Below are 23,631 nucleotides of genomic sequence, written 5' to 3'. Positions count from 1 at the left end.
GCGATGAGATGTTGTCCAAGGTGCCCCTGAGCAACTGGTGGGGGCTGGGGGCGGGGGTGGGGTCAGCCAGAAGCCTCGGAGCCCTAAGCCAGGACTGAAGCTGGACTTGGGCACTGATGTGGGCTCACTCCTTTGCCGTCCGGAGCCCACCCTCTCCCAGACCCCAGAGATAGAAAGGAAGCGAGGGTTTATATCGGGTTTGTTTCAGCTCCTTCTCAAAGGAGCACCAGGCAACACTCTGCTGGGCCCCCCGTGCTTTCTTTGGTCGCCGTTGCTCTTCTGCAAGGCTATTGTCAGGTATGGGAGGCTAATGGTAACTCTGGCAGCTTTCCAGCGCTTTCCAGAGAAAATAACACCCAACTGCAGCTTGGAAGAACTCTGCTTTTCCCCACTTCCAAGAGAGGCATTTCCTTCCATCCTTCCTTCCCCCCCACCCTCCTTCTTTCCTCTGCTTCTTCTCCGAGAAGCCCCCGGTGTTAGGTGGGCCGGTGGATATAAATCATGATACAGGTTAGAGGAAGAGCCAGTTGGTATGAGCAGTACGCAGTCCCACTTCCGTTTTCTTTTTTGCCCAAACCTTTGCCTGGCAGAATGATAGAAGGAAAAGCCACTCCCACCCACCCCTACACATACCCCAATCTGTATTTTTAACATCTCAATGGAGAGGTAATCTACTTACAGTCAACTTCACCCGCTCAAGTGTACAGTTCACGGAGTCTGGACAGATGGGCACACCTGTAAAATCGCCCCCACAATCAAGAGACAAAGACTACATCTATTTCCTTGGCTTCCTAAGGGTGACCCGTCTGTGTTTTTCGTGGCATTTTTATTGGCAGGTAGAAGGAACTCCAGTCACACTACTGAGGCAAAGAAGGAGAAAGTCTGATGTGTACACCTGAAGGTTTGTGAAGAGACCAGCTTCAGGTACGGCTGGATTCAGGAGTTCAGATGACGCTGTGAGTGTCCTTTCTCTCTCAAACCAATTCTCTCCCTCTACCTGCAAGAGAGCTGCCGACACCCCCAGACTAACATCCTGTCTACTTAGCAGTGCCGAGGGGAAGGGCCAGTCTCCTCTGACAACCCTTAAGAGCTCTGAGAAGGCATCTCATGGCCATGTGCCCATTTCCTGGATGGGGTAAAATCAGCACCAGTGATGGGCTTGTGAAGGCTGACTGTTCAGTCAAGTGATGTTTGTGGCTTGAAATTGGCAATGGTGAGAGTATTTACACCATGGAAGTTGGCAAATGCTACAGACCAGGCCTTCCTCACGCCACCCTCCGGGCTCATCAGTTAGACACTTAGCCACTGAGTCAGCCCTGTCTAAACCAACAAAGCAGGCTCTCCTAAGGCCAGAGACATCCTATCACTGAGAGGGGGAAGTAGTCAGACAAACAACAGAGGAGACCTCACAAAAGAAGCTTCCAGATCTCCTCCCACCCCGAAAGAGACCAGGCCAAAGGTTGAACCCACCACAGAGACAGTCTAGCCAGGTGTATGTAGTCTTCCAGGGGGGTGGCCCGGGCTCTGCTCCCCTGCCCTCCCCCCTGCCCCTGCCCATCACATTCTATGGAAAATTAAGGAACTTCCCTGAGCCCGCCAATTTCTGAGAAGCCATTCCAGCAACCTAGGCCCCTGATTTTCGGCTTGCTCAGCTATTTTGAAACAACCCTTTCAAATCAGCCCAGAAACGGGGGCTGTGGCTTGATTTGAGGTTAAACAAATAAGTGCCGTTTATCCACCGACACTCTAGGAATGAAACATTCTGGAAGGCAAACTCCCAAGCTCTGCGCTCCAGAAAACGGTGCCCCAAATTGCCGGGTTCCAGCCTAGCTTTCTCCATTTCCAAAGACATTTGTGTTGCATTCGGCCGTACTCTGCACAGAGTGCTAGGACTGACCGTGGAGGCAGCAGCCGGGCACGCCGCCCCTTGGCCGTGGCAGTCCCCTCCCAGCACCCACAGGACCCTGGGAGCTCCTGGGGGCATTTCTTGGCCTGCCGGGAGACACCCACCTTCTCAAGCAAATAAAGCGGCACTCCACGATGCAGGAAGGCTGAGCCCCTCGGAATGTAGGTATGAGAGCCATTCAACAGAGAGGTCATTCCTTCCTTTACTCTCAAGGGACGTGGGGGTCTCCGTGCCCAAGCCAGAAATCTGGACCAAGCGTTTTCAGATCTCCTCCCCCCTGCAAGTGTCCTGGGGCAGAAACCATTATGGTCACCCAGTATGCCACGCGCTCCCTGCATGTCCGAGCTGGGCCATGTGACTAGCTCGGGCCAATGGAAGTGAGCAGGAAGCATGGGTGTCATTGCCAGGCCAAGGCAGTAAAAAGCCCATGCCCCATCCTGCAGGCTCTCTTCCCCAGCCACAGGGCCACGGGAGCTGTATGTTCCAGATGATGAGGCTACAGGATAGGGCCTCTGTCCCCCTGCGTCCCTGAGTGAGGGACAGTGGGACAGGCCCGTGCACCAGCCCGCTGGGACCTATGTGTCGAGCGAGAAATAAACTTCTATTGTGTTCGGTCGCTGGGGCCCAGGGGGTGATTGCTCCCGTGGCATCAGCAGCCGTACCCTAATGGGTGCCAGCTACTGGCACGCTCCGGTAGAGTTTACTGTGTTGGTCATTGGGAGAGGCCAGCGTGCAGGAGGCTCTGGCCAGCAGCCTTCCCCTGCTTATGAGAGTCTATATTCAGGGGCCGCTATCTCACCAAAGATCTGGGGGACCTCCCTGCAGCTCGGGCCTGGGTCCATGCCTTCCTTTGAAGGTCTCTGCAGCACTTGGCGGAACACCCATGCCTTTCTCACACCCCAAAGCATTTAACAGGACACAAAGCACTCCCACTGGTGATCCCCCATGAGGCGCAGGAGAGAGTCCAAATTCCAGTTCTCAAGACGAGGACACTGACACCCAGAAGGATTTAACGTACTGCCGAGGCTGCACAGCTAATTAAAGAACTTGAACCTAGGTCTTGCGTCTCTTACCACAATACCAGTACTTCTCAAAGTGTAGCTCTCAGACTCAGAGATGGGGCCTGGGAGTCTGCGCTTTCAAAGCTCCTCAGGCAGTAATTACACTAAGTTCGGGAACCCTGGCGCCACACCTCCCTGCCTCTCCCATCAGATGAAGCTAGCGCCGGAGCGGGGGCATTTGAGCGCGTAGCGAAAGCCCACCTCCCCAACTAAAACGCCAGCAACTCCTCTGCGTGCAATTCTCCCCAGAGAACCATTTCTTTGGGTTAAAATACAAATAGTCCCAGAAACACTTCTGATGAATTAATCCGGGTTATCCCCCCCGCTAGGAACAATCGCTTGTAAGAAGTCACTCTGCGAGGTAAGTTTCCGCAGGGAAAATACTAGTCAGGAGTCAAGCCCTTGCCCTGAGAGCTGAAATCCAGCTGGAGACTTGCAGGGGTGAAGTCCTGGAGTCAGGAAGAGGCTGAGCATCCTGGGGGGTGGGGGTGGGGGTGGGGAGGAAAGTACTCCAAGAAGAAAAGAGGTGGAGGTGGTTAAAACCTCACCCATGAAAAAGAAGTGGAGCAAAGTCTCAGCCTTCCTACTTACCACCCGTGTGAGCCTGCAAAACTTACTTCATCTCCCCGAGCTGCATTGTCTCATCTGTGAAATGGAACTCGTCACGGAATACACCTGTAGCCAGGTCACTGTGAGAATGCAGTGCATTTCGGCAAACGACAGTTGACATTTAATGATCCCTCACCACCTACCGGCAGCTCTTTTGAGTACTTTTCACACATCCACTCATGCAATCATCACGACTGCCTGGCGACATGGTTATTATCGTACCCGTTTCATAAACGAGGGAACGGAGGCACAGAGAGGTGAAGGAACTTGCCCAAGGCTGCAGAGCTGGCTCCTAAGTGCCGGAGCCAACAGCTGGCTGTGAACGCCTCCCTCCCCTAGGGACAGCTACAGACGCAGGAGGGCCGCAGGGGAGCCCGTCGGAAGCTCGGGCTCAGGGCAGAGTTCCCGTTGGCCAGGTCCAAGTTCGGGCTGAACAGCAGCCATAACGATTAATATCACTACTGAGCTAAAGGGTGAAGGAGAACCCCCAGTTGCTAAGCCCCCTCCATGCCCAGAGGAAGACACTGGGTGCTGCCTCCCAGAGCTTAGAGACCCGGGGGCAGCCCCACCCCCTCTGCCAGCGTCCTCATCCCGTCCCTTCACAATGGATACTGACTCCACTCAGTGGAGTACTGAGTGCTAGTACTCTTGCTCCACTGCCCCACCGGGTGGTGGTCCTGGGATCAGTATCTCGGTTGCTTGGTTGCCTTGTTTGCTTTATTGCTGCATCCTTACATAACCTGCGTGGTCTCAAGACAAAAGGGAACCGGCATTTATTGAGCAGTTACTATGGACAAGATGCTTAGCGAGCAAACCCACGTGTCTCATCGGGCCTCACACATTTGTGAAACAGATAGGACCGTCTCCGTTGTACAGATGAGGACACCAGGCCCAGAGAGGTGGATTCCTCGCAGCAAACCAGGAACATGGGGACGGTGCAGCCCCTTGTCTGTTTGAATCCAGCGCCGCTCATGAAAAGCGAGGGCCGGCAGGAGCTCTGAGATCCAGCTCCCAGAGACGTTCCCTGTTCCTCATTCGCTTCTCCCCATGCTGAGAGTTTCTGGGCGGCTGCTTTATGCCAGGCGCCCGACTGGCGACTGTGGCAACCTGGCCTCAGCTTCCTCCCGTCCAGCAGGGATGCAGCTCTCTATGAACGGTAAACTCGGAGATGTCTCTGTCCCCTGACTAGGCTCTGTGAGGGCTGCCCCTCGGCCCAGAGGCTGCTGTTCCTCCTGGGAGAATCCAGGCTCCGGGTGTTTCAGGAAACGTCTGACCTGCCAGGTTTCCGTGTGACTGATCAGTTAGAGCCGAGGAAGGGGGGGCAGAGGGGAGGTTTCCCGTCAGCCCAGCTTTTGTCTCTCACATGAGCCCGAGACAGACAAACCGCAACCACAGACTCGACCAGCTGTGGAAGCATCGAACAGGAAACCCAGAACATCTGGTGCCCCACTTCCTCTGCAGGCTGTGCAAGCCTGAGTGTGTGTGTGTGTGTGTGTGTGTGTGTGTGTGTGTGTGTCTGCTGGTGTACAAGTCTGCTTGCTTTCCCACTGCTGTTTAGTGAGACGTGGATGCAGACAGGGCTGGAAACCACAGGCCCTGTGGTGACAAGGGAGCCAGACACTCGCTCCCAGACCCTGACGGTGCCTCCTCCTTCCCCAGACAGTGACCCAGGAGCTGACCCAGTCTCCCAGGCCACCCTCCAACCCACCGGCACATGTTTGGCTTCAAGACACCAGGCACTTGAAGAAAGGGATTGTTTTTGCCTTTTGGATGTAGGTGGTTTTAGAGGAGCTTTCTTGGGGCTGAGGTAGGAGGGTTCCGCCTAAATATAACTTTGCCTCAGCACACAGACCCACAGAAAGCAGAGTCTGGGTGAGAGCTGTTTTTAAAACAATTTGAGTTAAATCTGTGGACGACCTCCGAGGCTGCGTGCTGGTCAGGAGGCTGTTTTCCACCAGTGGCGATGTCCTCCGTGGACAGCCCGAGACAGACAGGGACTGAGAAGGGAAGAGACATCAGAAAATAGAAAAGCACCCCCCTCCTCCAAACTGTACCCTGAGGTTTAACTCTTAATCAGTCACCCTTAGGAGGTAGGCATTATGATGCCCATTTTTAGAAATCAGGAAATCAAGGTGCAGACGGGATGTGGACGCACCACGATCACTCAGCAGAGCCAGGGCTCAAAATCAAATCTGACTTCGAGCCACATGCTAGATCCTAAAACCGCTTCATTCTTCCGATCTAAACTGTGCCTACCACCCAAGTTGATGGCCAGCAAATGTTTCTAGAATTAGTCAACAAAAGGAGTTCTCGTTATTGGCAGGGACTGTCATCATCACTGTACGCCCAGGGTCAGCACTGCGCAGAACAGAAGCGGCAGCTTCCTAAGTTTCAGAACAATGACACTTCATCTACCCGGAGCTCATTTACCCAGCCACGTCGGCCGTCTGGATCCTAGCTAAAAATCTGAAAGAACAGGGGCGCCTGGGTGGCTTAGTCGGTTAAGCGTCCGACTTTCCCTCAGGTCATGATCTCACGGTTCGTGGGTTCGGGCCCCGCGTCGGGCTCTGTGCTGACTGCCAGCTCAGAGCCTGGAGCCTGTTTCAGTCTGTGACTCCCTCTCTCTCTGACCCTCCCCTGCTCACACTGTCTCTCTCTCTCTCCTAGAAATAAATAAAAAAATATTTTAAAAAAAAATCTGAAAGAACCAGAAGCAGTCAAGAGAAGTCCCAAGCCCTCGAAAGTTCAAATCCTGACTCGGAGAAATTCTGAGGCCCTCAGTGGAGTCTAGCTACCGTTACTTTACAAGCAGAGCCAAACACTCTGCTTGCTGATCTTACAGGCGCCGGTTTAGAAAAGGAGATGGGCTGCTAAGGAAACTTGCTGGCAAAAGCAATCTGGGAATTCAACTAGAATTTTCGGACTGGGAGGCGGCATTATGGATTCGACGAGGACTGCACCAGGAGACGTCTGAGGCCGACGACGAGAAGGGACCGAATTGTCTGATTCTCGGATACTTGACGGGGCGGCAGCACCTCCGATGATTTCCCGGGAAAGACTAGAGGCGCAGCAGCGAGCCCACCTTGACCTCACTGGCTCACGGCTAGGGGTCTACCAGCTACAGACGCCCCAACCTGAGACCACGCCCACGCGGCATCCGACGCCCTATTCGCTTTCACCTCTGCAGGTCTGCGGGGCCCTCCTCGGAGCCAGGGTGACGTCACGCAAGCGGCGCGGTGCGTGACGTCATCTGAGCGCGCCTCCCGCGGTGCCGCAGCCCGGGGCCCCGACGGGCAGCGGCGTTGCCGTGGAGACGGCGCGTCGAGCCCCGCCTCCGAGGCGCGATTGGAGGAGAACCGCTAAGCTGCGTAGGTGAGGTTTCCAAAGAGCGTGGAGGCCCGGAGGGGCGCTCGCGGCGCGGGTTCCTATGGCAACTGGGACGCTGTCGCCCGGTGGGGGCGGGCAGTTCCCGGGAACCCCCTAAGCTGGAGTCAGAGCCCAAGGTGCAATTGGAGAGACTTTGTCACCTAAGGTCATAAATCTCCGATGTGCCTCTGGCCCGAATAATGTAGAAATTCAAACTGCCTTAGACTGGATCCTGTGCAGACTGGATTCCATAAGGCTTCAATTTATCACTCAAGCAGCATCAGGTGGGAAGAAGAATCTGACCCAGGAGACTTAGTGCCAAGAGTGACCTAACCTTTTTAGCCTCGGTTTCTCCTCAATGAGAGCTTTCCCGTAAACATATTAACATATAGGATTTCTTCCTAAGAAAACCTTCTAATGACTCTACTTCTTCCTATAGTTCCCAGCTCATCTCTCTCTCTTTTTCCGAATATCAAAGCTCCTTAAAAGAATGCAGACATTCGCGTCTCTAGCTGTCCTCTCCCTGTACCCTCTCCGGGCACACTCCCTTTCTTTTTATCTGCTCTGTCAGCAACATTTGAAACGGTTCTCACCCTCCCCTCCCATCAAACCCTTCCTCACTTAGCTGGTGGGACTGCACACTCGGTTTTCTTGCTGCATCCTGGCTCCTGTTTCCCCATCGCATTGGCTGGTTCCTCCTCTTTTCCCTGACCTCTAAAGGTAGTGGTGCCCCCCTGGGACTGGCTCCTTGGCCTTCTCTCTCTTTTCACGTAATATCTTAAGTGATTTCATTTAGTTTCCTGACTTTCTGTTTTTGCTGATGAGAGTCTGGTCCTCTCCCCTGAACCTGCATACTTGAATATGCAACTACTTGGTTAGCATCAAACCTTGAATGCCTAGTAGGCAAGCTTTTCGAGCAAAATTCCCCAGTTTTCCCACCAAAGGCTGCTCTGCCTGTGTTCTTTGTGATGGTACCTCCATCCTTCCAGCTTCTCAAGCTCCAAACCTTGAGTACTCTTTCACCCCACATTCAGCGTGTCCTCTTGGTAAATCCTATTGGCTTTTTCTTCAAAAAGACTGACACCGTCTTTGACCAACCATCTCTCACATGGATTATTGTAATGGCCTCCTCACCTGTCTCCTAGATTCTGCCTTCCACCGTCTCCTCCTTAGTCTGTGTTCACATGTTGGCCTGAGTTATTCCGTTAAAAGTCATATCATGTGGCTCCTCTGTGAAGACCTTCCAAAGATTCCCTTCTCATTGAATGAAAGGCAACATTTCACCGTGGCCAGAAATGGTCTCTACCACCAGGTTCCTGGGACCTGGCTGAGCCCCTCTCCTAATTGTGACTCCGTGACTCACTTTACTACAGCCGCACGGGTCATTTCCCAGCCTTATTTCTGTTTCTGGGACACTGAACTTGCTTTTACCGCTGCAAGGAGCTTGTGCTCAGACATCCCCAGGGCTCCCTCCCTCACCTCCTTCAAGGCTTGGCTCAAACATTCCTTACTCGAAAAACCCTTCTCTAACCTCCTGATTTTAAATTACTAATCTGACTCCCCAATCCCTCATTCCCATTGAGATCCACTGCATTTATTGCTGTCTAATATACCATAAAATTTAGTGTTCTTATTTGATGTCCTGCTCCGTGGGAAGGCAGCGATTTTGTCTCTCTTGTCATTGCTGTGTTCCCGATTCCTAGACAGAAGCTGACATGTGAGAGGTGCTCAGTTAGTATCTATTGAGTGAACAGATACGCTTCAAAATCGGACAGTTAGGGACAGAGGAAAAGAGGAATATAGTGGAGGAAACTGACAAAACCCTACCTCAGCCAGGTGATTACGATTCCAAAAAACATTTTAAAATCAGAGTGTCATGTCGTGGTTAAGAGCCAGAGCTGCGGGGGCTGCGTTGCCGCCCCCGCTCTGCTGCTTAGCTGCTTTGTGACCCTTAGGAAATTTAACCTTTCAGAGCCTCAAAAGCCTCATTTTTAACGTTGGCAAAACAATGCTTCAGTGTCACCCAACAGTATGGAACCCCTTCCTACATGAGCAGCAAGCACTGTGCTCGTCGCTGAGACACGCTGAGAACCTGACTGCACAGGTGTCCTTGCTCCCCTGAGTCAATGTCCTGAGGAAGGGGCACAGACAGTGGCCATATAATCATCCAAATAAATGGATTTTCGGAAACTGTGACAGGTGTGACGGAGGAAAGCCACTTCGGGCCGAAGCAGGAGGGGTGTGGAGAAGAGCACCCCTGTGGGGATGACTTCTTAACTGTATTAGTCAGCTCTGGGCTTAGAGGGCTTAACCAACACACGTCCTGGGAGGTAGAAGGCCAAGATCAAGGTGTCGGCAAGTTTGGTTTCTTCTGGGGCCTCTCTCCTTGGCTTGCAGATGGCCACCTTCTCACCGTGTCCTCACATGGCCCTTCCTCTGTGCACTTGCTCTCCTGGTGTCACTCTAGGTGTCCTAATCTCTTTATAAGGACGCCAGTCAGATTGGATTAGGGCCCATCCTAACCGCCTCGTTCGAACACAATTACCTCACTAAAGGTCCGGTTTCCAAATATAGTCACAAGGGGTGGGGGGGGGGGGGGTAGGGCTTCTGCACATGAATTGGGAGCACAGTTTGAAGCACAGTTCATTTCAGGGCATTAATTAAGACCCAAAGGATGCACAGGAAGGAGAGAGGGGACACCGGGAACCTTCCGGGCAGAGGAAAGAACCTGCGTAGAAACTCTATGGCTTGGAAGGGGAGTGACAAGTTGGAAGAAGTGACAGCCCCGGGTGGCTCGAGATCAGAGTGAGGGGTCTTGGTAGGAGACACACTGGGCGTCAGACGAGCAGAATGCAGGGCGCCGAAGGCCCCGAGGTCTGTGGCTGGTGACCGGATGAGTTGCCTTTTGAAAAGATCACTCTGACCACCAGTGTCCTGGAGGAAGTCTACTCCCAGCTCCAGAGCTGCGTGACTTTCGGAGAGCATCTCAAGTTACAGCCCAGTAAAGAGTTAACCAGGAGTGTTTTAGGAATGCCTCAGTGGCCCAGTCGGTGGCTCTTGATTTTGGCTCAGGTCATGGCCTTGAGGTTTGTGAGTTCAAGCCCCATATTGGGCTTCGCGTTGACAGCACAGAGCCTGCTTGGGATCTTTTCTCCCTCTCTCTCTATTCCTCCCCCGCTCTTGCTCTCTCCCTCAAAATTTATTTATTTATTTATTTAGAAAGAGAGAGTATGAGCAGGGGAGGGGAGGGGCAGAGGGAGAGAGAAGAGCTAAAGTGGGCTCCATGCTGACAGCAGAGAGCCCGATGTGGGGCTCAAACTCACAAACCGTAAGATCATGACCTGAGCTGAAAACAAGAGTCAGATGCTTAATGAAGCCACTCAGCTGTCCCTAAAGTTTATTTATTTTTAAGTAATCTCTACACCCAACATGGGGCTCAAACCCATGACCCCAAGATTAAGAGTCCCATGCTCTACTGACTGAGCCAGCCAGGCGCCCCTCAGATTCAAAGTTTCAGATGAGGGGCGCCTGGGTGGCTGCGTCGGTTGAGCTTCCAACTTTGGCCCAGGTCATGATTTCACAGTTCATGAGTTCAAGCTCTGCATCAGGCTCTGTGCTGACAGCTCAGAGCCTGGAACCTCCTTCAGATTCTGTGTCTCCCTCTCTCTCTGCCCATCCCCAGCCCCCAGCTCATGCTTGTGCTTGCTCTTTCTTTCTCTCTCTCTCTGAAAAATAAAATTAAAACTTAAAAAAAAGGAAAGAAAGAAAGAAAGAAAGAAAGAAAGAAAGAAAGAAAGAAAGAAAGAAAGAAAGTTTCAGATGAGGGGCACCTGGGTGGCTCAGTCAGTTAAGCGTCTGGGTCATAATCTCATAGTTCATGGGTTCAAGCCCAGTGTCAGTTTGTGTGTGTGTGTGTGCGCGCATGCGCGCCCCTCCCCCACTTGTGCTCTGTCTCTCTCAAAAATAAATCAACATTTTAAAAATTTAGAAAACAAAAAGAAAGACTTGGATGAAATTAACACAAAGGAGGGAAGGTATAAATGGAGCAGTGGAATGCTTACCCTGTAGATCTGTCTACTGGAAGCCAAAATGGAATGGAAATGATTTGGTGAGAAACAGCACACATCTTTTATTTCTTTTCTCCAGGTTCAGCCAAAACCTTCCCTTAGATGCACGTCTGGAGAATCAATACGCAACAGGTGTTCCTGAAAGGTATGGAGTGAAGGGGATGGTCAGACTCTCAGTCAGAGTGGCATTAGATGCATGGCAAGAGGGCTTCTCACTTTATTTTCAGAATTCAGTGTCAGGAAGCAAAAGCTGGTGTGACCACCCACCCACCTTCAGCCTGAATGGTGTCTCCACCCTTGATGATGTAATGCAGCAAAGACTCACTGCCCCTTTGCATTGGAAGGAACCGAGACAAGAATTTGATCCCAATGCCTAAAGAGCAATGACTCTCCTCTTTGACACCCTGGAGGGAGGGCCATCTGCCAGCGATGGGGAATGTACCAGGCAGCCAGCCCATCCCGACTTTTAACAGGATTCGTTGTTAGAATCTGCTGTATAATACGAAGCCACAGCTAGTCCTGGCCTTCAGGAGCTACAAGGACCCCGATTCTCCCTCCTCACAGCATCAGGATTTGACGATACCTGTGTGGTACCCTTCTGAGGCTCGGAGACTTCTGTCCCCCAGCTGAACACACCCCTCCCAAAGCGTTCCTAGTGGTGCCCTTACGAATATTGTTGTCCACAAATCTTTGCATACCTGTCTCCGGATACATTTCTATAAACAAGCTGTTGGGACAAACGGTACATTCCGTCGCTTTTGCTCTCTATTTCCAGATCAGTTTCCAGCAAGGGTGCTTTTGTCTACACACCCACAAGTGGTTTACGAGAGAGAACCTATCTCCCCACACCCTAGCCACCAAATTGGGAATTTTTAATTCTTTTACTCACTGCCAATCTGATAAAAGAAAACGATTATCTCATGGTTGCTTCAATTTGCATTTCTTTGATTATGGGTGAGGTTGGACATGTTTTCCAACCACATCCTATACTTTTGCAATCTAGTTTTGGAGCTAAATGCAGGACCTTACGTGTATTCCAGTTAAATGTTATCTCGCTGCAGTCCACCAATCATTCTTTCCCGCTGAGATCATTTGGATCCTGATTCTCTAATTCCAACGTGTTGGCCTTGCCTCCCAGACTTGTGTTATTTGCACAGTTGATAAGCAGTTATCTTTGGCTTCATCCAAGTTGTTGATAGAATGTTAAAGGGTTTAGGGCCAAGGACAGAACTGTTTGGCAAGCCGCTAGAGAAAGCCCCGGAAGGGCGCTGTCCCATCTGCTGTCAAGACCCCACCTCACCACACCCAGGAGCCACCCTTCACCTGGGACACAAGACCAGGTACAGATTCCAAGCCTTGCCACCAATTAGCTGTGTGGTCTTACGCAAGTGGTGTTACGTTAGGGGCGCCTGGGTGGCTCACTTGGTTAAGCATCTGACTCTCGATTTCGGCTCAAGTCGTGATCTCACGGTTTGTGAGTCAAGCCCCACGTCGCGCTCTGCGCTAACACAAAGGCTGCTTGGAATCTTCTCTCCCTCTCTCTGCCCCTCCTCCGCTTGTGTGAATGCTTGCTCTCTCAAAATAAATAAACTTAAAAATAAATTTTAAAAAGTGGAGTTCTCGATGTGCCACGTGATTACCTAATGGTCCTTCAAGTTCTAGCAGCCTTTTGGTCACTGTTTCGTCCATAAGAGGGTCTTTTTTTAATGTTTATTTATTTTTGAGAGAGAGAGAGTGAGCGGGCAGAGAGAGAGGAGACAGAGGATCTAGAGCAGGCTCCGCGCTGACGGTAGAGAGCACAATGAGGGGCTTGAACTCCCGAACGTGAGATCGTGACCTGAGCCAAAGTCGGACGCTTAACTGACTGAGCAACCCAGGTGCTCCTCCGTAAGAGTTTCTTGAGACATTGTGAAATTGTCAGAAGTCATTGCACTATGGCCCAGTGCTCACCCAATTCACCAATCTAGCGAGAAACATTCCCTCAATAGTCAATATTGACCCTTATGATCACCCTTTCTAAATGCGAGACAAACATTCCTTTGATTCTCTGCTCTAGAATTTTGCATTTTGCCCGTCATCAAAACTAAGCTCACTGGCCTTCAGTTTATCCAATACTTTTTTTCTCCCCTCCCTCCATGGTTTCTCAAAGTACCCCGAGACAGCAGGGGTGCCTGGGTGGTCTAGTCGTTTAGGCGTCCAACTCTTGATCTCAGCTCAGGTCACTATCTCACAGTTCATGAGTTTGAACGCTGAGTCGGGCTCTGTGCTGACAGCGAGGAACCTGCTTGGGATCCTCTCCCTCTCTCTCTCTCTGTCCCTACCCTGCTCCTGCTCTCTCTCAAAATAAGTAAATAAACTTAAAAAAAAAAAAAAGTACCCTGAGACAGCAGAAGCGACGGCTGCCCGAGCTCGTCAGATCTGTCACTCTGGTCCAGTTTTCTTTCATATTGCGAAATATTGCGAAGGAGGGAGTCTCTGGAACTGCGCCCCCCCCCCAGCCCCTGTGTGGACAGAGGGCTCAAGGTATAGGGAGCAGGGTTCATTAATAGCTGGAACAACATTCAAAGGAAACAGTTTGAATGGCGGGGGGGGGGGGGGACTTTGTGAGACTGAAAAATGCCAACCACTCTCATTATTAGGTGAAGAAACAGCTCCATGGGCCCGCGGGACGGACCTCTGCTTATCCAGCTCAGGGCTCAATGCAGAAAATCAGCATCAGCAGAACTGTCTACGAACGAAATGAAGACACCCCTCTGAGTTACGTCCAAATCAAAACTCAGACAAGACTATCTAAGAAACGCTAAACATTAACTCGATGTAATCAATGTAAGTGACACAGTGGATCGGTCATAACTCTGGTCACTCGGCTTCTGATTGCCATGCCTGGAATGTGGTTACTGATTTGCACCTTGTAAACGTACCGCTAAATAATTACCTACAACTATGGCCAGCCCGTATTTTCTGTGCTGGCTCGTTCAGAGTAGTAATAACAGTGACCGTGGTAACAAAGGCAGCCACGGATACTTAACCCCTTCTGGGAACCAGAAGGTTCCCTTGTCTTGTAACGGTGGTCTTGTAAGGCCACAAGTCTAAACGTCTAAACCAAACTGACTCCGTGACAGGCTTTAAGTTTCCCCTCTGAACTAGAAGGCCTGAGTTCCAGCTTCCCCGAAACCATCAGGCAGCTACACATTGCCCAAGGCAGGAGTAACCACCCTTGCAACACCCAATCAGGAAAGGCCATCGACCACCCTCCACATTGTTAAGGGAGAGGCCTGGAGATAGAAACTATAGATAGGACCCTGTTACCTAATGTTAACGTTAACCCGTTAGTCGCCGAACAAGACCCTAGGCTCGCTCTGTGATTGGTTAAATTTAAAGGTACTCTAAACGTTGTAATTGGATCCCGCCAAAAGTAACGAATACTCTAGACAATGTGTATGGTCAAACCCGCTGTCGATGATGTTGAATAATTATGATTGGATCACTGTTCCCATGTCACAACTTCTGTAACTCCCCCTCTCAAACCCCATAAAAACCCTACCCTGCCCTTGCTCGGGGCTCTCAGCAGGATCCACGGCGCTGGTGAGGTCTGTGAGCCCGAGCTCGAGCCGGTAATAAAGCCCTTTGCCTTTGCATGCGTGACTCGGTCTCCCTGGTGGTCTCTGGTCGGTGAGGATACTGCGATCTGGGTATAACAGTCTCAACCGTCACGGGGTCACAAACCTTCTTTCAACCGCGCGATGCGGAAGGAACAAGGTGGAAAGGAGGTCAAGGGCACGAAGAGCCTGTAGCCTGCGCGCACAGTGAGCGCGACCCCGACGCGCCAATCCACCGGCTCCCGGTATTGTCTTCCGGTTGCTAGACGACGCTGCTTTCCAGGACATTATTCGGAATATAAAAACTGAAATGTAAGTAAAGCATTTCAGTACAAATCATTTCAACCGCAGCGAGGCAGCGGGCCCCTGATTAAACTGGCGAGAAAAGGTAATGAACTCATTCCGATGGACATATTTAGAGATCCGCTTGCCAAACCCAATTGGCAGCTTCATAATTATGGAAACATCCATGTTATTTCCACGCGGCCAGGGTTAGGCCTGCTGGTATCTGATTCAATGTTTACTTCGTGAATGAGGTCAGTCCCCGGCACAGCTGGGGTTTCAGCCGCGGGGTGGGAGCTGCTGGTCAGCCCACGGCGCCCCCACGGGCGTCAGGCCGGGGGTGTCCGGGTGCCCGCGGCGACCTCAGGCTCACCCGGGCGTTGCTGGGGCCTGGCCCCCCGCCCCGCCCCGCGGGTGCCCCCCTGGAAGCAGTCAGCGCCCGCGCTGCAGCCCGGGCACGATGAGATCACGTCCAAGCCTCCCGCAGCCCGGCAGTTCGCTCCGACTTGCCCCCCTCCCTGTTGCAACATCTCGCCCCTTATGAGCTTCAGAACGGCCAGGAAACAGGGCAGGGTGTTTTGTGTTTTGTTTTGTTTTGTTGGTTGGTTGTTTTTTTTTTTAAAGTATTTGTTCCAGGATGGCTCCATTTGTGGGGTGTGAGGGTGACTCAGAGCGCCTTGCAAGCCGCCTCCGAAGGTAACTACCTCCCACAGGCCAGCGCGTCCCCTGCGCCAACTCCCCACACGGGCAAGAACAAAAACTAAAGCGCACAGGGCTCCAAACGCTCACTTGAGGAACACGCGCCTACGAGTGGCGTTCTCCGAGTCCACACGGGTTACCGGGAAGACCGCCGAGGGCAGAAAGGAACGGAGTTGTGCACCGATGCGAGGGGCAGAGACAAAGCGTGGGTCCACGTCTAGTGGCTCTTTCTTTCTCACCCTGGCAACGATTTCTTGGCCTTAGGGCGTAAGGTCCTAGGAAGCTTAGAGATGGTGATTTGGTTTGGATCCCAAAAAATAAGTGTGGGCAGCAAATACCACAACAGTTTTGCCTAACAAAATCAGGGCAGGTGGGGAGGGGGGGGAACCTGCAGCAGGAGATGGTTTGGGGACTGGATAGATACAAGGGCAGATTCAATAAAGACGCTTCCTCTTTCTCAGCCTTGGCAAAGCAGAGGGTATGTCACGCCACACCTCATCTCCTTTTTTTTTTTTACATATATTTTATTTTTTAAAAAAGTTTTTTTAATGTTTTATTCATTTCTAGGGGAGAGAGGCAGCGTGAGCAGGGGAGGGTCAGAGAGAGAGGGAGTCACAGACTCCGAAACAGGCTCCAGGCTCTGAGCTGGCAGTCAGTACAGAGCCCGACGCGGGGCTCGAACCCACCAACCGCGAGATCATGACCTAAGCGAAAGTCGGAAAGTCGGATGCTCAACCGACTGAGCCACCCAGGCGCCCCAGGCCCTGCATCTTTACGAGCTCCTGGGAGGAAATGCATCTGAAATGTGCTCACGGGCCCTGGTGGTGAACCCAGCTGTGTGGCTGGAAGGGCCGTGGGCGAGGCAGCCCATGCAGGCGGGCGGCCCTTACACAGGCTTTCCAGAAAGAGCTGGAAAGCAGATGCCCGAGCCACAGGAAAAAGGATGACCTCCTGCAGCCAAGAGCCTGACTGGAAAGTCCGCGTAAAGGACACCTGGAGGAAGTGGGGGCCTCCATCCCTCCTCCACCCGCCTGTAACCCTTTCACACCCGCCTTCCTGGAGGCGCACCCCATCCTTGCTATTTGAAAGCTCACTGGGTTCTCCCAACGCCTCAGAGCTTTTTTTTTTATCCCCCCCCCTTTTTTTTTCATCTTGTTTGAAAAGCCTTTTGTGAGGTCGGGAGTGACCCAAAAGTCGCCTCTCTCTTCCTGTCTGAGGGGAGAGTATTTCCAGATCGGAGGCACCGTCCGCGGTGCCCAGGCTGGGCGTCCATGAATACCGGATTATGCCTCCTAACCCAGTCTCCTAAGCATGTGCCAGCCACAGTTCCAGAATGAACCATAAGCAGGCCAAAAAAAAAAAGTGAATCAAGAGGTTTATTATGTTCCCCCAGTAAGGATTTTGAAACCCAAATTTCCACATTTTTAAGGGTTTGATGTCATAAAATTCCCATGTATGACACCATTTTTAAAAAGTCATTGAGGGGTGCCTGGGTGGCCCAGTCAGTGAAGCGTCCGACTTCAGCTCACATCATGATCTCATGGTTTGTGGGTTCGAGCCCCACATCAGGCTCTGTGCTGACAGCTAGCTCAGTGCCTGGACCCTGTCTTTGGATTCGGCGTCTCCCTCTCTCTCTCTGACCCTCCCCTGTTCACACTGTTGTGTGAACCCTCCCCTGTTCTGTGTGTGTGTATGTGTCTCTCTCTCAAAAATAAATAAAACATTAAAAAAAATTTTTTTTTAAAGAGTCATTGTGTGTGTGTGTGTGTGTGTGTTGGAATGTAAGAGGTTTAGCATGTAAGTCAGAAAATAAATTCCTAAACCCAGAATTTGAAAGGCACAGACACCGCGGGCCATCGAGCTGGGCATCTGCTACAACACGTCCATGGGACGTTAAGACTATTGTCCCAGAACCATCTGGAAATTAAATGTTAGTCTTCTGAAAAGAACCGGGACCTCCAAATGCCAGCTGTTATCCCTCCGGGTGCAATGTAAGCAGGTTTCTATTTAAAACGTTCACACCTGCTGCTTGAGTATTTCTTGTTTTCCGAAGGGTACCCTCCTTACCTCTTAGATTCCTTTCTTCATTCCCTGTTTCGTGTTAGTTTGGTTTGATCCAACCTGCTGGCACGAAGGCAAAGATATTTATAAACATCATCTCTAGGGGCACCTGGTGGGCTTAGTCAGTTCAGCATTCAATTTCAACTCAGGTCATGATCTCACGTGGTCCATAAGCTCGAGCCCCGCGTCAGGCTCTGTGCTGACAGCTCAGACCCTGGAGCCTGCTTCGGATTTTGTCTCCCTCTCTCTCTGCCCCTCCCCTACTTGCGCTCTGTCTCTCAAAAATAAATAAGTATTTTAAAATTGTATGTATATTAAAAAGTCTTCTGTAAAAGGAGCTGGGGAGTTGTGGTCTTTCACTTTTGCTGCTGACACCGGACTCAGGTGGAGACCAGACAGTCCCGGCAGCGCTGGGGAGTGAGGGGTGGAGAGGGGCCTGGGAAAGATTGTGTCCCTGCCTTTACGTTAAAGAGAAGGCAAGGAGTTGCTCAGTACAGTACAGTTGCCCCTTAGCAGACCACTCTAGTAAGGCTCTCGGGTGCCCCCTTGGATCCCAGGGTGCCTGATCTAAATAAACTCCAGATCTGTCAACACCAGCCTGGGGCGGGGAAATCAAACCAGCGCTCCGTCTTTCTTACTGTCTAGATCATCTAGATCCAAAGTCCTCCTAGGTCTTCATTATGGAGCGAGAGGCAGTGAGGCTCACGTACTCCAAGACTGTAGATTTTGCTCCTCTGTGCATTTCCCTACTTGTGTAAAACTTCTCACTCCTGGTCTTCAGAGGCTCCTCCCCCTCCTCCTCTCCTGGGCGCTGCCAGTGTCAAGGGCAGGAGCAGCTCAGGGTGACATGGGGGGGCGGGGGACAGAAGTGTGCTGAAGCAGGCCTGGATCAACAGCACTGCATACAGAGGCTTTTCAAGGTGGTTTCACAGATACAGGGATGTTGGACAGCGAGGAACAGAGAAATTCCAGAGATTTTTCACGTGCAAGCGGATATTTCCTTTGAGAGTTTCTAGACTAAATAAGACTCCTTGTGTCTAAGGGACGGTGTATACTGCTGACCTGGCAATGTTCTCTGTGCGCAGGGTGAGCCCAGGGAGCCCCGCGGTGGCCCTGGGGGGACAGCAGAGGAAGGTGAAGTTGCCTGAATAAATGTCTTCGCTGGACCAATATTGGGGCTGTTCTCGCTCTGCCTGACACGACATCCATTTCAAACACGGAGGAAGAATTTGCTGGCAGATCTCAGGAATGAAATGGGCTGGACTTCTAAGAATAAATATACCCTGTCTATTCACCATCTTCATACATACATATGCCCCCAATCTCTGGCAACCACCGACCCTTTTACTGCCTCCGTAATTTTGCCTTTTCTGGAATGTCCTATAATTGAAATCACATTGTGGGTAGACTTTTAAGGTTGGCTTCTTTCACTTAGTATTATGCGTTTTAAGTTTCCCCCATGTCTTTGCATGGCCTGATAGCGCATTCATTTTGAGTGCTAAATAATATCCCATTGTCTGGATGTAGCCATTTTCATGTGTATTTAATACCAGGCTGTCTAATGGGGGTGGTATTATTTATTAATAACTCGCATTATAATAAAAGCTACGAGAAGACAAAAGGAAGCTTTAGCTTCAATAGAACAACCTCTATATCAGCCCTAGTAATAAGAAGGCTGTTATGATTATCTTTCTGGTTGTAATACGTAAACGGAGACACAGAGAGAAGCCAGATAGGTCAGTGAAGGGAGACCTATAAAAAGACAGAAGAGTCTAGAATCCCAGCCACTTGCTCTATGACAGATCAGAGCATATTGTACTGGGTTGTGTTTATAATGTTTTAAATTGATATATATGGGGGGAGGTGGATGGACACCTTTTCCCAGTTCCTCAGGCTGCCATGCAGAAGAGACTCCTAGGGGAGCACCCCCTCCTCCCAGCTGTTCCTCGTGCATGGGAGGCGGAGCTACTTTCCCATTTGGGTGGATGGGGAGGAAACACACAAGCTCAGAGGACCCCCCACCGTGGGCCCCTCTGGGATCTCCTGGGTGCAGGGAGCCCCCGGGCAGCCCTCCACCAGACAGGGTCCAGTCCTCTATCGGCCGGATTCTTTCCGGCTAATAGAGGCAAAGTGCCTCTACCATCATTGAATCTGGTAACTTTGAAGCTATTTTAGGCCCGAAAGATGGGATTTAGTAAACTGAAGTAGTAACTTAACGTTGAAAGAACTAGCCTGAGCGCGAAGCCAGCCTGCTTCCGGAGAATCACGGGATCCCCCAGAGAAATCTTGACTGAAGAACTAATTTTAGACCAGAAATTCAACTGCTTGCTGCCAATACAACAATTCTATCTAGAAAGGTCTACACAGATAACACAGAACCCATTTCAGACTAAAACAAATATTAAGAAAATATTTTTATAATAAAATAAAAATAAAATAATAGCAAAATATCTTCATAATACAATAACAATAAAAACAAATATAAGGCGAGATCCAATTTTTTGTCAGGAGTTCCAGAGAACCTCCCTCTTCTCTCTTAATGGTTTGATGCTCATTCTCACACCTCGAAGTCCGGTCCCACTATATCCGGGTCACTGTGCAACATTGAAATTTCTGCAGCTGAGGTGAAATATCACAACTTACTACTACCGACGGCAGAGTGAAAAGTGTCTGACTCCACAGGGACCACACAGGAATCAAGACAGAGTTTAATTTGCCGCCTCCAATGCCTTATGTACATGGTGTCAGTCATGAGAGCCCATTAGTGCCTGATAATGGGGGGGGGGGGGCGAGCAGTGATGATCAAAGAACATCAGAAAAGCTTGGAACATAATTAAGCCAAAAAAGGCAGGCTGTACTCTTACAACTAACTGCCAGCCCTCTACCCTCAGCTAATCCAAAGGGAACAAGATGTTAAAAAATAATTACATTTCTGTGGGGTGCCTGGGTGGCTCAGTCGGTTAAGCGGCCGACTTCAGCTCAGGTCATGATCTTGTGGTTCATGGGTTTGAGCCCCACGTCGGGCTCTGTGCTGACAGCTCAGAGCCTGGAGCCTGTTTCAGATTCTGTGTCTCCCTCTCTCTCTGCCCCTCCCCAGCCCATGCTCTGTCTCTGTTTCAAAAATAAACGTTAAAAAAGTTTTTGTTTTTTTTTTAATTCCGTTTCTGGAGTGGCGTGGTGGGGGAGGTGCTCAGTCAGTTAAGCAACCAACTCTTGATTTCGGCTCAGGTTGTGATCTCACAGTTCGTGAGTTTGGGCCCTGTATGGGCTCTGCGCTGACAGCATGGAGCCCTCTCTCTGCACCTCCACTGCTTGTGCACAGTACTCTCTAAATTAATTAATTAATTAAATACAATTTTTAAAAATATTTCAGGGGCGCCTGGGTGGCTCAGTGGGTGAAGCACCCAACTCTTGATCTCGGGCTTAGGTCATGATCTCAGGGTTCATGAGTTCAAGCCCCACCCTCATCAGCCTCCATGCTGACAGTGCAGAGCCTGTTTGGGGTTCTCCTCCCCCTCTCTCTGCTCCTCCCTGGAGAGACCTGGGAAGGTCTCCTGGGAAGGTCTCCTGGGAATTAAGACCTGGGAAGGTCCTAATTCCGAGAACCTAATTCAGGTGCGGATGCCCTCATGCTCCAGAGTCAGGTGCTAGACCCTCGGCGGGACCTGCAAAGAGCTGAGAACCTCTGACCACCTGCAGGTAGGAGGGGGGGTGGCAAGAAACCAGGGAGATGATGTCTTCAGAGGAGTCGGGTGCCTGGCTCTGTCCCTCCCCTCCCCCCCGTCCGCCACGACAAACGAGGGGAGGGAACCTGGTAAGAAGGGCCTCGAGGGGCCGACTTGCACGTCCAGCAGCTCAGGGGCCCAGACAGCGGAGTCTGCTGCACGCCCTGCGTGCCCGAGAAAGCTTAAGGACAAGAAGGCTCAAGTCAGAACAAGGAGAGGCACCTGCTTGGCTGGGTGCAGAGCCCCTCACCCCTGGTTTCCCCACAGACCAGATGCTAGGGTGTCCTTGTCCCCTCAGGAGCCACAGCTGAGCAATCCCCCACCTGCAGAGAGTCACCAAGGAGCCCCAAAAGCCCCTTTAGCTTTAAACATTGGCCACGGCCAAAGGAAGCAGCAGCTGATTAGAGGGGTGCCCCCCCCACCCAACTTCACCTTGCAGGAGCTGACGCAGCCCAGCGAGTAGCAGGGAAAGGGGTGGACGGAAAATGTGGGGAGGGCGCCTGGGGGGCTCAGTCGGTTAAGTGTCAGACTTCGGCTCAGGTCATGATCTCACGGTTCATCAGTTCCTGTCCTGCATCCAGCTCTGTGCAGAGAGCAGAGATCTGCCTTGGATCCCCTGTCCCCTTCTCTCTCTGTCCCTCTCCTGTGGTCTCTCTCTCTCTCTCTCAATCTCAAAATAAATAGATACATAAACTTAAAAAGATTTTTTAAATGTGGGGAAATCAAATGCGAGGCTTAATTATATATGTCAACTTGACTGTCTCACAAGGTGTCCAAATATTTGGTCAAACATTATTTCTGGGCATGTCCATGAGGGTGTTTCTGGACAAGATTAGCACTCAGGTCAGCGGACAGTGAAACCCAGAACTCTCCCGGGTGTGAATGGGCGTCCGCCAATCCACCGAAAGCCTGAATCGAATGAAAGCCTGCGTAAGAGAGAATTCTCACTCTGTCTGACTATCCTCCAGCCAGGCCATCGGTCTTCTCGCCTTTGGACTTGACTCAGAGCAGACCCATCGGCCGTCCAGGGTCTCTAGCTCCCCAGATGCAAACCTCGGACTTCTCAGCCTCCATAACCCTCGGAGGCCCATTCCTTATAGTAAATACTGTCTTGGTTCTGTTTCCCTGGAGAAGTCAGACTCCCGCACGCAGGGCGCTTCCGGAAGGACCCCTCCCCCATTTTCCAAACACCGCTTCTGAGTGGGAGCAGCCGAGCTGGGAGGGAAGAAATTTAACTTCAGTGAATCTCTCTGTTGCACAGAGATCCTGTAGACTCGACCATGAGCAGCAAATTTTTTGTTCTCCAGCAGCCCCTGAAAGGTCACCGGGCTGCCAGACATTTCACCAGGGGGTTTGAAGAGCAATCAGCCCCCCAGGGGCTGTTGAACACAGGGCCCCCGAAAACTCTGGCTGCGCCACACCCTGGTTTCACAAACAAGGCGTGTGATGTCAGCAGCTGGTGTTTTTTTAAAAAAATTTTAATGTTTATTTATTTTTGGAGAGAGAGAGTGCAAGCAGGGGAGGGGCAGAGAGAGAGGGAGACACAGAATGTGAACCAGGCTCCAGGCTCCTAGCTGTCAGCACAGAGCCCACCGCAGGGCTCCGATACACAAGCCATGAGATCATGACCTGAGCCAAAGTTGGACGCTCAGCCACCTGAGCCCCCCAGGCGCCCCTCCAGCTGGTGTTCTTAGATGGAACGTGGCTCCCAGGTCCCTTCTCCCAAACACTAGCCCCCTTTTCTCCCCCTTGGAAATCTGTGCAGAGTCCAGAGCACGACACCATGTGGAAGTTAGCCCTTCGGTTTGTTAAATTGAAGAAGGTGCCTCAAGGAGCATAGATAGCATCACCCGATTCCTTCTAAATGTGCCTGAAAAGCAATGCTTTCAAAGCCGGATCACCTCCCATCCTGCAACGGCCCTGCTGGAATTGCGGGGGTGGGGGCAGGGAGCCAGATCAGAGTGAGTTTCAAGCCGCATCACAGCCCCTGAGTGATGAGCCGGGTCTTTGCAGCAGACAGTGTGCTGAAGCCCGAGAGACCAGGAGTCACTGACGTTTTTCTGTCTCTGCCGAATTCCCGGGAATACTGTGGGGATTTCCAAGCCCACGTGGGAAGCGTTGTCGGCCTGTGGCTGGGGGTGGTGGGGTGCAAGAGAGGGAGACGCGGCAATTTTTGCTCCTTCACTCCGGCTGCCCTCTCATCTCGCTTGTGTGCACTCTTTCCAAGTTCTCCTGGCCCCTGTACTAGAGGAGACC

The 23,631-nt window shown here is 51.4% G+C and overlaps 1 long non-coding RNA gene across 1 annotated transcript; it reads left to right on the top strand.

Annotated features, from left to right (window-relative positions):
• Nucleotides 1-7,050: 7,050 nt before the first annotated feature.
• LOC120233652 lies at nt 7,051-11,892 on the top strand. The gene is made up of 3 exons (XR_005528878.1): nt 7,051-7,226; nt 11,089-11,154; nt 11,237-11,892. It is a non-coding gene; the product is annotated as an uncharacterized LOC120233652 (long non-coding RNA).
• The last annotated feature ends 11,739 nt before the right edge of the window (nt 11,893-23,631 follow it).

This window comes from Hyaena hyaena, unplaced genomic scaffold (assembly GCF_003009895.1).
Source record: "Hyaena hyaena isolate Hyena2069 unplaced genomic scaffold, ASM300989v1 scaffold_94, whole genome shotgun sequence".
Lineage (NCBI taxonomy): Eukaryota > Metazoa > Chordata > Mammalia > Carnivora > Hyaenidae > Hyaena > Hyaena hyaena.
Note: the sequence above shows the minus strand (reverse complement) of the source record. Positions and strands in the feature narration are given on the sequence as shown.